The 12963-nt window shown below is 36.1% G+C and overlaps 1 long non-coding RNA gene across 1 annotated transcript; it reads right to left on the reverse strand.

Moving 5' to 3' along the window:
* Nucleotides 1-1936: 1936 nt before the first annotated feature.
* LOC141333072 (uncharacterized) lies at nucleotides 1937-9789 on the reverse strand. The gene is made up of 4 exons (XR_012355372.1): nucleotides 9364-9789; nucleotides 8221-8306; nucleotides 7558-7660; nucleotides 1937-2005 (listed from the first exon to the last, which is right to left on the reverse strand). It is a non-coding gene; the product is annotated as an uncharacterized lncRNA (long non-coding RNA).
* Nucleotides 9790-12963: the final 3174 nt, after the last annotated feature.

Consider the following 12963-nt stretch of genomic DNA (forward strand, 5'->3'; position numbering starts at 1 on the left):
AAAACGATTCTTCTATGGCATCGTGAAGCACCTTTATTTTTAAGTTATGAAAATATTATTTCTAAATGTTTTGTATATGTTCAAACCGTTGAGTTTTTTTAATGTTTGAGGAACATTTTAATCTACCATTGTCATAACGTTATGAGAACCTTATGTTTGAATGTTCTCTCTATGTTTAAAAACACACATTTTATGTTATGAGAAAGTTTTTTACTGATTATACATATGTTGGACAAACATTGCCTTTGATCTTTTATACCTGTTATGACAACGTTATTTTTTTAATGTTTTGTAAACATTCGAAATGTCCAGTTTTTTTAATGTTTGAGGAACATTTTTTCTTAGTTATGTGAACATTACAGAAACATTCTACTTTACCTTCGTCATAATGTTATGAGAACATTATATTTCTAAAAACTGTTTCTATCAACATTATGAGAATGTTTCTTAAAGGAAAAGTTCCCTTCCAAAACAAAAAATTACTCCTTTAAGAAGTTCATGTCTTTCTTTCTTCAGTTTTTGAGGAAAACATTTTAGGATTTATCTCCATATTTTCTCTTCAAAGGGCTCTAAATGATCCCAGCCGAGGAAGGAGTATTTGTGGTTAAAAAGTATATAAATAGTCAATTGTTTTTTTTTTTTGTTTGTTTTTTTTTTTAGAAAATAACAGATTGTTTCGTTAGATAAGGCCCTTCTTACTGGGGTTTAGAGCCTTTTGAAGTTGCATTTAAACTGCATTTAGGAAGTTCAAACTGTGGGGCACCATAGAAGTACACTATATGGAGAGAAATCCTGAAATGTTTCTCTTTAAAAATATAATTTCTTTACGACTGAAGAAGTGAACTTAGATAAATGTAAATGCATATGCTGTAAGAAAGTTTTCTTTTAACATTACAAAAACAATCAAGTACAAATTACATCACAAGGATGTTCTGGGCATGTTGTTCTAAGAATGTTTTCTCTTACTATTACGAGAACCTCAGTCGTGTACAAGTAACATAAAATAAAAACATTTAGAGACTGTTGTTATAAGAATGTTTTCTCTTAACATCACGAGAATGTAAATCAACCATTAATAACATTATTAGAACATCCTATAAATGTTATTTTAAGAATGGTCTGTCCTAACCTTTAAGTACTTTTAAAAAAAACATCAATGAAAGTTGTGGAAACGTTCGATGTTAGCTGGGATCATATTATGATTGTCAAATCAGACACAGAGTCACACACAAATAAGACTATTGATCACTTTATCCATGTGAAGCCTATATAATATTATTTCTTTTTTGGAACAGTTTATTGAACCTTTAGACAAAATCTTCAGAAATTTCTGGATTTCTGGATTTTAATAAAATGCATCAGTTGTCCTGCAATCATAGTCTCTCTGTATCAATAAAATGTCTTTGTAAGATGATATTTAAATACGCAGTTTTATGATCAAGATTTGTTTTACTGTGGGGGCAATTTAAAGAAAGCCATACAGGTTTAAAGTATGAAGCATGAGTAAATGATGACAGAATTTTCATTTTTGATGAACTGTTCCTTTAACATTAGTGGTTTTTATTGTAAGCAGTGTGCTTTCTTCTCCCAATTCTCCCACTTTCCTCTCTAAAATCGAGAGTTTTTTGCTTATTTTTCATTATCACAAGAGTCCCAATCGGTGATAATCCATGCTCTTCTCAGCGGGAGGCGTTAATCTCATGTCCACTGTTTCAGTCGCATTGAGGCCTCTTCAATACCTAACTGGCCCTGGGATGACCCTGCACTGACCCCACACTGACCCTCTCCCCAGGAGTGACCATGTCTTTGGACTTTGAGGAGGGTCGTTCCACTCATACACTCCCACCGTCTCCTAGGCTACACGAGTAACATCTCTTTTGAGGGGAATTACTTTTATTTGCCCCTCTTAGTGAAATAACAGAACAAAATCACTCACCTGTCAGCAAAGCACTGGGAGAGAGAGGCGACAAATAGAGTGGGACATTCTCATCTGGGTATTCACAACCTTGGGGCGAAAAATGATTTAGTTATCTTTTATGGTTTTTCATTTGCAAAACACAAAATGAGAATCAGGTGGACTATGCTTAAGATGCTTTAATGGTAGATTTTGTGCTTGAGGCCTGGTCACCATTCACTTTTATTGTATAGAAAAGAGCATTTTTGCCTAAACTATCCCTTTGAGCACCCTTAAGGTTAAGGAAATTCTTATTAATGTCCTTGGGCTTTTGCATGGGTTGTTTTGAGGGCAACTTTGTGCCCTGCAGATATGCCACTCTGAGCTGCTAATGGAGGTGGGCGACTGATTGAGTAGCATGGAACATTACTTCCTCAACACAATGACTGATGCCGGTCTTTAATGTTATTCTTCAAAGCTATGACAGATGCGATATAGCTCAGTCATAGCACAATAGGCTTGAGTAGGATATGTCCAGTCTGGTTGTAGCTGCATCATGAGAGGTTGGATGAGAGTACATTAAAGAAGCAGACTCTTGATTTTCTTTCTGGGCCCTTATTTCATTTATGTACATAAGATGGCCACACAGGGAAGACAAGCCTGGCACCAGGCAGCTGCCTCTTAGAGGGATTATGTGGCTTAACTGTACCGGAGACACAAGGATACCAAACACTGGCCTGGCAGTGGAGTGGCACCTTAACTCTGTACACTCTTAGCAACATGCAGGTATTCATCCCACAGGTGGACATTATGATAGAGCTTTCAGCTAGCCACTAAAAAGATGTGTTATACTGCTCACGTGCTTTAGGGGTTTTTAGCTGAAAGTTCTTAAAGGTGTTTTAATCAGGTCCCTGGTGCTTCTATCAACCCAGAAAACATGAAAAAGAACAACCCTGTAATTTTCTTTGGTAAGCCTTTCTATGCAAGCTTTTGAAAAAATAAGGTGCTCAGATTTCGCTCCCCTTGTGACGTAAAAAGGGGATCTTATTATAATATTATCGCCCCTTAATCTGCACATTTTCACCCACGGTGCCGTCATTGTGTTTTTGCAAGTGACAATGGTGTACCAGTTCTAGCGCCATGGCAAATGTTTGAACAAAGCATGCAAACTGTTCTGTATTTGGCTGCACAGATGAGCACAGAACACTGTTTAGAGTCCCAGCCTCAGAGGAGACAAGAGAGCAGTGGATTTGTTGATTTATTTACTGTATATTACGCTGCTGTCACACAAATCTAATATAAACATGTGATTTCTTTACCAGGTGTTTACCTTCAAAAACAAAACCGACCGTTTTTGTAACTCAAGTGTGTTTTTAACATAAACTTGTGTGTATTTGACAGTTTAAGCGCAATACGACATGAAAGAGAACTTTGTTTCGTATTTACATACCGTGAAATGGTTTAAAACATGACAATCAAAACCAAACAGGTGTTTTTTAGCAGAGTATCTGAGGTACGAGATAAAGGCACAGCCCTGTTCCGGAAAAAGGGGCTGGGAGCAGCAGCTCATTTGCATTTAAAGAGCCATGCATGAAAATAGCGTTTCTGCTTCCATTCAAAATAGGCATTTTCGAAATGATATAATAAATGATCTGTTGGGTATTTTGAGCTGAGACGTTACAGATGCATTCTGGGGACACCTGTGATGTATATTGCATCTTGTAAAAAGGGACATAGGTGTCCTTGTTGATATGTACTGTATTCTGCATATTTATGGTCAAAATGGTTTCTTTTTTTGGTTTAGGTTTAAAGCAATATTCTTGGGTCAGTGCAGTTTAAGCTCAGTAACAATATTTGTGGCATAATATTGAATACCACAAAATATTTTGACTTGCTCTTTTTTTTTTTTAAAGAGGCAAACATTGAGGTTAAATATGCAAATACACATCATGGATCAAGGATCAAAGGTGTGTATTTTGCATATTTATGGTTGAAACTGTTTCTTTTTTTTTGTTGTTTAGGTTCAAAGGAATATTCCGGGGTCAGTGTAGTTTAAAGTTTAAGCTCAGTAATAGTATTTGTGGCATAATATTGAACACCACAATATCGGTTAAATATGCAAAACACACATCAAAGATTAAGGGTATGTATTTTGCATTTACATCCTCTTTTTTTTAAGTTTAAAGGAATATTCTTGGATTTCTTGGATATTCTTATTCTTGAATAACAGTATTTGGCATAATATTAAATACCACAAAAATATTATTACGACTTGCCCAAAAAAGCAGAAGCAAAAATTAAGATTAAATATGCAAAACATCAAGGATCAAGGATGTGTACTTTGCTTATTTATAGTCAAAACATTTTTTTTTTTTTTTGTATTTCTTAGGTTCAAATATGCAAAATGCACATCACAAAATGCATATTTGTGGTCAAAGCAGTTGCTTTTTTTGGTTTAGGTTTAAAGGATTTGTGGCGTAATATTGAATACCACAAAAAATATTATTATGACATGCCCCTTGATTTCCAAAATACAAAAAAAAAAAAAAAAAAAAAAATGTGGTTGCACCTGTAATAGAAGTACATGGGCCAGTTTTGGAGGATTTAAAAGCAGTTTCAAAGCTTAATTTTAAAATAACCCCTTTACTGCTTTAAAGCTTGAGGTCAGCAAGACTTTTTAAATATAAATTAATACTTTTATTTAGCAAGGATTCATTAAATTGATCAAAAGTGAAAATAAAATATATTTCAAATGTTGCTCTTTCGTTGTTGTTTTTTTCAAACAGTCCTAAAAAAATGTATCAGTTTCACAAAAATGTTAAGCAGCACAGCTATTTTCAACACTGATAATAACAGGACATTTTTTTGACTGCCAAATCAGCATATTAGCATGATATTTTTACGATCATGTGACAATGAAGACTAGAGTATTGGCTGCTTTTTAATTTTAATTACATTAAAATACAAATCAGTTATTTAAATTGTAATAACATTTGACGGTATTACTGTTTTTACTGTATTTTTTGTGCAAATAATTGCAATTAATGCAATTAATTGAAATTCAGTTTTGATTTCGGCTTCAAACAGTCATGAAAACGATTATTGAGTCCCAATTCCACCCCCTTTTCAGTGGTGCACTTTTGCTCCTCCATAAAAGCCTAATTTCATATGCAAATCAGCAAAATCATTTAACGTGACTTTCATAAAACAGGACGTGCTTAATTTATTAATGTTTCTTTGATGTTGTGTTTTTAAAAGCGAGAAGGAGAACTTGCGCTGCTCTGTGTATGCGCTCCGAGATGGAGCAGATATACGGACATGTAAAGTTATTTTTTAGTTCAAGGTGCGCGCCTAAACGGTCAAATACACACACAAATATTTCAAAATAAGGTGCTTGGTGATTATCCATGTAAACCCTTGTCAGTTATGTCTTTAATAATCATAAACAGTTGAGAATGAAAATACATGTGTAACAGTATATTGCATCCATGTGGCTCTTGTAGCAGCAACAAATAATATTCCTTCTGCTGTCTCTGTGCTCAGTATTAACACTGCAAAAAATGCTTTTCTTGCTTAGATTTTTTGTCTTGTTTTCAGCCAAAATATCTAAAAATGCCTAAATCAAGTAGGATTTTCTACACAAGTAAAAATTATTTTCTTACTTCAGTAAAAAACAAGTCAAAATTAAGTGAGATTTTGCTCAGAAAACAAGATTATTTTTCTTACCCCATTGGCAGATTATTTTGCTTATTTTTGCAAAGAGAAAAATCACTCACTGCTCTTGAATGAAGGACTTTTGTAGTTTTAATAAGAAACAAAGCATGTTTAATTATTACAGTGAAGACGCTGTTTTATTTTACATTCAAATAATTACAATCAATTTCTGTAGTAGGCTGTTAGACTATTTTAGACTTGCATAAAAGTAGTCAGTATTCAAGTATTCATTTTTTTAATCTCTTCTAAACGTTTTTTTTTTTTTTTTTCTGTTGTATTGCTATCTTTAAATTAATCACTGATATAAAGTTTTGGACCCAGTCAAAATCATGTTAAATATCCGTGTTTACAATATTGACCAAAATAATCGTGATTATGATTTTTGCCATAATCATGCAGCCCTAAATTGCAGCCTTACACACGCAAAAAAAAAAATCTTACGGATCCCAAACTTTTAGATACTTTTAGGTACATTAATTCTGCTAAAAGATGTTTTATTTGATCTGTAAAGCTGTTTGAATCTTTTTTATAGTCTTATAAAGTTTATGATGTTATGTTGTAAAGTTATAAAATTGGACAATTTACACAGAAAGAGTAGTAAATTATTATTTTTTCCACATGGAAATCATGTAAGAACACATATTGTTCATTCCTTGTGGCCATACATTTGAAACAGTGAGTATTTTAGTGTTTCTAGATTGGCCCCATTCACTTTCATTGTAAGTGCCTCAAAGAGAAGGAGGGACGAGTCCAAATCATTTTTTCGTATGAAAACAAAATCTTGATTTCAACAGTGAGAGGGTTAGGACACAATGTGCACATTGTTATGATTTCCACCTGTCAGGTGTAATTTCTCAACTGTAAAAAACAGTATATGCTGGTTAGGTATGTTTTAAAGCAGGGGTCTCCAAACCTTTTTTCTGAGCGGGCCACATCATTTTCTTTTCTTTAATGGAGGGCCGGTCGGTTTATAAAATAAAATTCCATGGGCCGGACTGACTACTATTATTATTATTATTTTATTATGATTTTACCTGTATTTATTATACCTTTTAATGCTAGAATAGTTTATTATTTTTTATGCACCAGACAGACAATTGATCATTTCTTTTCAAAAGATATACAGGTGCTTCTCAGTAAATTAGAATGTCATGGAAAAGTTCATTTATTTCAGTAATTAAACTCAAATTGTGAAACTTGTGTATTAAATAAATTCAATGCACACAGAGTGAAGTAGTTTAAGTCTTTGGTTCTTTTAATTGTGATGATTTGACTCACATTTTACAAAAACCCACCAATTCACTATCTCAACAAATTAGAATATAATGACATGCCAATCAGCTAATCAACTCAAAACAACTGCAAATGTTTATTGAGCTGTCAAAATGGTCTCTCAGTTTGGTTCACTAGGCTACACAATTATGGGGAAGACTGCTGATCTGACAGTTGTCCAGAAGACAATCATTGACACCCTTCACAAGGAGGGTAAGCACAAACATTGATTGCCAAAGAAGCTGGCTGTTCACAGAGTGCTGCATCCAAGCATGTTAACAGTAAGTTGAGTTGAAGAAAATAAAGTGTGGAAGAAAAAGATGCACAACCACCCGAGAAAAACTTTGGGTAACTGGGAGATGAGTGAAGTTTTGCTTTTGCACTTGTCCCACAAGCAGTGCTAGTTTCACCTCAAATGCTATTGAGTCATTTTGTCATTCGCTCTTTTCTAGCTGGCTCGCGCATCACCTGTTCGATCGCGATCGCATTCGGCCCCCGGGCCTTAGTTTGGGGACCCCTGTTTTAAAGCATGACTGCTGGTTTGAGCTGGTTTAAGCTAAGGACCAGCTTATAACCATAAGGATGCTTCAAAACATACCTAACCAGCATATTCTGTTTTTGTTTTTTTGTTTGTTTGTTTTCAACAGGGATGTTCGGTGGTGTAAGTGGTGGCACACCTTGGTCCTCACAGGTCTCTCGGTTCTTGGAGCTGCTCTCAGATACCCTCGAGCTGAGAGAACAAGAAGATGATGTCCTTAATCCACTTTCCACACTGATGAGCTAAAAGCACAACAATTAACACACAAACAGGTCAGTGCATAACCACCAAATATAAACGTGTGTGTTTACAGCCAAGTGTGGGCCCTGCTGCACTGCAAAGAAGCAACAGCCTCCCTAGTGTCGATAGTAATCTGTCCCGGGGAAAATCTATTGTACTGAAACTTAATTGACCGCAGCTTACAACACATTCATGTTTAGGCCACCAAACCCCTCCCCTCGCTTTCCTCCCTCCTTCATAAAAGAAAGATTAATGCCTCCATCCCTTTGCACCTGCATCTAGTGCTTTGAGTCCTCGTACCCCTCGCTGACACTGTTTACCCCCTAAACCTTGCCCTCTGGCCCCACTGTGGCACATCCATGCCCTAAAATTCAGCCCCCTTATCGGCCAGACAAGCCTAACTTCCCTTTCTATAACCTTTCTCTCATCTGTAGTGACTGATTAGCCCCACACCTGCTGCCCAGCAGCAAGCAGAAATCCCCCAGTCACCTCCATACAGCCATAAAGTCACTCGTAGATTTCTCTGTGTGTGTTGAAATGGTTTTACGAGCGACATACTCACCCCGGGGCGCTTTCTGCGTCCCTTGAAAGTTGCCAAAGAATCTTGGCCACTGTTTCTGCCACTTAATGGTTTGCGGTTGTCCAGGACTGCAAACAGACACACATGGCTTGAAAAGAAGGGCAGACCAAACATGCAAGTGCAAAAGAAACGCAAGAAGAGGGACGAAAGTGACTGATTAATGTTTTGTATTTGACATGACTGAAGGTCCATAATCCCTCTGCAAATACTGATAGAAATGGGGCCTCACAAACGCGCAACAGCACCTGTCTACTCGCAGCATGCCAGGTGCAGACACACCTAGCGAGGAGCCCGGCCTCCACGCGCTGCCGTGCGTGTTTGTGCCAGACTTTAGAAACACATTAACACTATTTCAAAACACATCCGATCAAGATTGCACCCAGATCTGATCCGGCGCACGTGGCTTTCCTTTGTAGTGTCTTTATCTGTGGTTTGAGCCTGAACAATGCACAATAGCCGCATCGCAGGATTACATTCTGATAGGGGGCCATTGCGACCAGGCGTGTGGATGAACTGAGGTTTTGGGTTAATGATAAACTTGACCCGTTTTTTATCTTGATTAATATGACTTTTTCATAACTCCATAAAGCGCTTTTTTTTTTGGAGAAGCAACAAACCGCTACATCTTTATGGCTTCAGTTAAGGACTTGTAGGCGCGCGCCCTGGAACAGATGAGAGGCATGCCGGCTTTGGTTCAAAGGTAACGGCAACGGGGTCACACACACATGCACATACACAAATACTAAAAACATTACTCTCAAGGACGGCCAACAATCGGCACACCCGTAACGTTATTCCCCGACGCCCTCTCACAATTGCCAAATTTCCCCAACTCAAATCAACCGTTCCTCTTGGGATTTTTCGCCCCCCTCCTAACTGTTATTTTTCAGAGTTATTTAAAGGCAATCAAGGTGCTGTTGCTCGTGAATGTAAACATTGCAATCTGATGTCAAGTGACGGGGAGAGATAGCAGGGCCCAATGCGTCTGCTACGGTCTTTTTACGCGCAAATACGCACACAGAAAGGCAAGCTTATACGTGCACACACCCACACACAAACGGACACACACATTCACCGCTGCGCTGGACAGGTGCTTGGCAGCTTGCTATATGATATGTAATGTACCTGTGGACTGATAATATTGGGGAATGCCCGAGCTCCAGACTCGAAGGTCAGGTTCATACTCATCCCCGTCTGGAGTATGACACCATTCGGGGCTTGGGATAGAACCTGGACTTTCGGATCCTCTTTGCTCTAATAGCAGGAGCTGCACACGGGACAAAGATCCCAGATCACCAGAATCACATCCCACTGTTAGTGCTGCAAGTCCAGGACTCAGATCTGTGGGAAAATAGGAAGAAACATGCACAACAGTCAGAGCTAATTTGATGGATTTGTGGATGTAAAAAAAACAAAACACTTTTTTATTGTGTGGGTGGAATTAATAAAAGATAAATCAAAGAAAAAGACAGTTTTAAAATCTGCGATAAATGTGGACGTTTACATATAGTCCACAGGAGAAAATAGTTGAATTTATAAAAATGATTCTGTTCAAAAGTTTATACTTAATACTGTGTTGTTACCTGAATGATCAACGGCTGCTTTTTTTTTGTTTAGTGATAGTTGTTCATGACCCCCTTGTTTGTCCTGAACAGTTAAACTGCCTGCTTTTTTTCCTTCAGAAAAGTCCTTGAGGTCCCACAGATTCTTTGGTTTTTCAGCATTTTTTTGTATTCAAACCCCATTCCAACAATGACTGTATGATTTTGAGATCCATCTTTTCACACTGAGGACAACTGAGGGACTCATATGCAACGGTTCAAACGGTCACTGATGCTCCAGAAAGAAAAACAATACATTAAGAGCCGGGGGTGAAAACTTTTGAAATGCTCACTGATACTCCAGAAGGGAAAATGATGCATTAAGAAATTTGAATTTAATGAGGATGTGCACATTTTTCTTATTTTGCCTAAATATCTTTTTTTTTTTCATTTAGTACTGCCCTTCAGAAGCTACAGAAGATACTTACATGTTTCCCTGAAGACAAAATAAGTTTAATTGACACTGATCTTCAAATTCAAAAAGCTTTCACAAACCCCCACCCCCGGCTCTTAATGCATTTTGCCTTCAGTAAGTTTTAACCTTCTGTGATAGTTGCATATGAGTCCCTCAGTTGTCCTCAGTGTGAAAAGATGGATCTCAAAATCATATAGTCATTGTTGAAAAGGGCTCAAATACACTAAAATGCTGAAAAACCAAAGAATCTGTGGGACCTGAAGGAGTTTTCTGAAGAACAGCAGGCAGTTTGACTGTTTAGGACAAACAAGGTAACAACACAGTATTAAGAATTAAGTGTATGTAAACTTTTGAACAGTGTCATATTTATAATTCACACATAATTTTCTCTTGTGGACTATATGTAAACGCCTTTTATGTGGAAAAAGTCAGTACTAAATAAAAAATAACACACATTTTATATGATCCCTGTTATTTTAATAAAATAATTAACATTTTGCAGATTCCGCATGGTGTGTGTAAACTTTTGACTTAAACTATTTGCTAATACCAAGGTGTTTATTTTTTATTGTTTAAAACAAAATGTGTGTAGTACCAATAACTGTAATAAAATATACATAATATAATATAATGTAATATTCAAGGCTTCAAGAGTCAACAAAAAATGTCTTCCATATAAATTTCAAACATGTGAAATGTGCCCATGTCTGAAATCAAAATACTAGACATGCCTTTTTTTTTTTTTTAAAGAGGGTTAAGGATCACACTATTATCATGTCCCATAAGGATCCTGTGTTTGCGGTCACACCCTGTTGTAATGGGATTACTATCGCTATTGGCCACATATGCAAATCTCCAACCCACACTACTGAGGTGTGGCAACTGGGGGAATTCACTCTACTGTCTCACTCTACACCCTGAATCTCAGCACTTCACACGTTGCTTTTACAGACACTTAATTCAAATTTTTACTATTAACCAATGCCTTTCAGAGATACACCTCCATAAACAGGCCCATAAAATTGTAGGCGTGACTATTTTTAACAGACAAAGTGGAAGAAAGAAGAAAAGAAAGAAAAGAAAAAAAAAAAGGGTCGTGAAGAATCTGTTTAAGGTTCTTCTGAGGTTCTTTGGGGTCCTTTTTTTAATGTTCTCAGTTACATTTAATTAAAAAAATGTTTGTATTTTTTTTTTCTTACAAATCCTAAAAACAAATAGGAAAAACTGTGCAAGAGCTACGAATAAAATGCATTGATGACATTGTCAAATTAAACCATGTTGAAAACACTAGCTTATGTTGGTTTAGTGGTGGTGTATTTGGTGGACCACCAGTACACCAACATCTAAAACACAACATATAGTTGAGGTCAAAAGTTTACATACACCTTGCAGAATCTGCAAAATGTTAATTATTTTACCAAATCAAGAGGGATACATAAAAAATGCATGTAATTGTTTATTTCGTACTGACCGGTAAGGCATTTCACATAAAAGACATTTATAGTCCACAAAAGAAAATAATAGTTGAATTTATAAAATCGACCCTGTTCGAAAGTTGACAAATGCTTTTTTTTTTTTAATACTGTGTTGTTACCTGAGTGATCCACAGCTGTGTTTTTTGTCTTGTTTTTTTTAGTGATAGTTGTTTATGAGTCTCTTGTTTGTTCTAAACAGTTAAACTGCCCGCTGTTTTTCAGAAAAATCATTCAGGTCCCACAAATTCTTTGGCATTTAACCACTTTGTGCATTTTAACCCTTTCCAACAATGACTGTATGATTTTGAGATCCATCTTTTCACACTGAGGACAACTGAGGGACTCATATGCAACTATTACAGAAGGATCATATTAAATTGATGCATTAAGAGCCAGGGGTGAAAACTTTTGAGCAGAATGAAGATGTGTACAGTTTTCTTATTTTCCCTAAATATCATATTTTTTTTACATTTAGTACTGCCCTTCATAAGCTACAGAAGACACTTACATGTTTTCCAGGTGACAAAATAAGTTAAATTTACCCTGATTTTTAAATTCCAAAAGTTTTTACCCCCTTCTGGAGTATCAGTGAGTGTTTGAACCCTTTGTAATAGTTGCATATGAGTCGCTCAGTTGTCCTCAGTGTGAAAAGATGGATTCCAAAATCATACAGAGATTGTTGGAAAGGGTTAAAATACACAGAAATGCTGAAACCCCAAAGAATCTGTGGGATCTGAAGGATTTTTTAACTCCTTCAGGTAAGCAGGTTTAAGCAGTTTAACTGTTTAGGACAAACAAGGGACTCATGAACAACTATCACTAAACAAACAAATAAAAAAAAAACAGCTGTGGATCATTCAGGTAACAACACAGTATTAAAAATCAAGTGTGTGTAAACTTTTGAACAGGGTTGTTTTTATAAATTAAACTATTATTTCCATGTGAAATATTTGATTCAGGTCAATACTAAATAAAAAATAACATGCAGTTTGCATGATCCTGATCCTGATTTTGGTAAAATAATTAACATTTTGCAGATACTTCAGGGTGTAATCACAAATGTGAGTTTACACCTTTTTTTCTATGATAAAAAAAAATAAAAAATAAAAAAATTGGAGTATTAAACTAAATTATCCATTTTATTTCAGATTTTCCATTACTATAGCCTGTGTATAACTGGTAAAGCTTCTTCACATTCTCACCTTTACTGTTGAAAAGACTCACTTACTCTTTA

Source organism: Garra rufa, chromosome 4, assembly GCF_049309525.1.
Source record: "Garra rufa chromosome 4, GarRuf1.0, whole genome shotgun sequence".
NCBI lineage: Eukaryota > Metazoa > Chordata > Actinopteri > Cypriniformes > Cyprinidae > Garra > Garra rufa.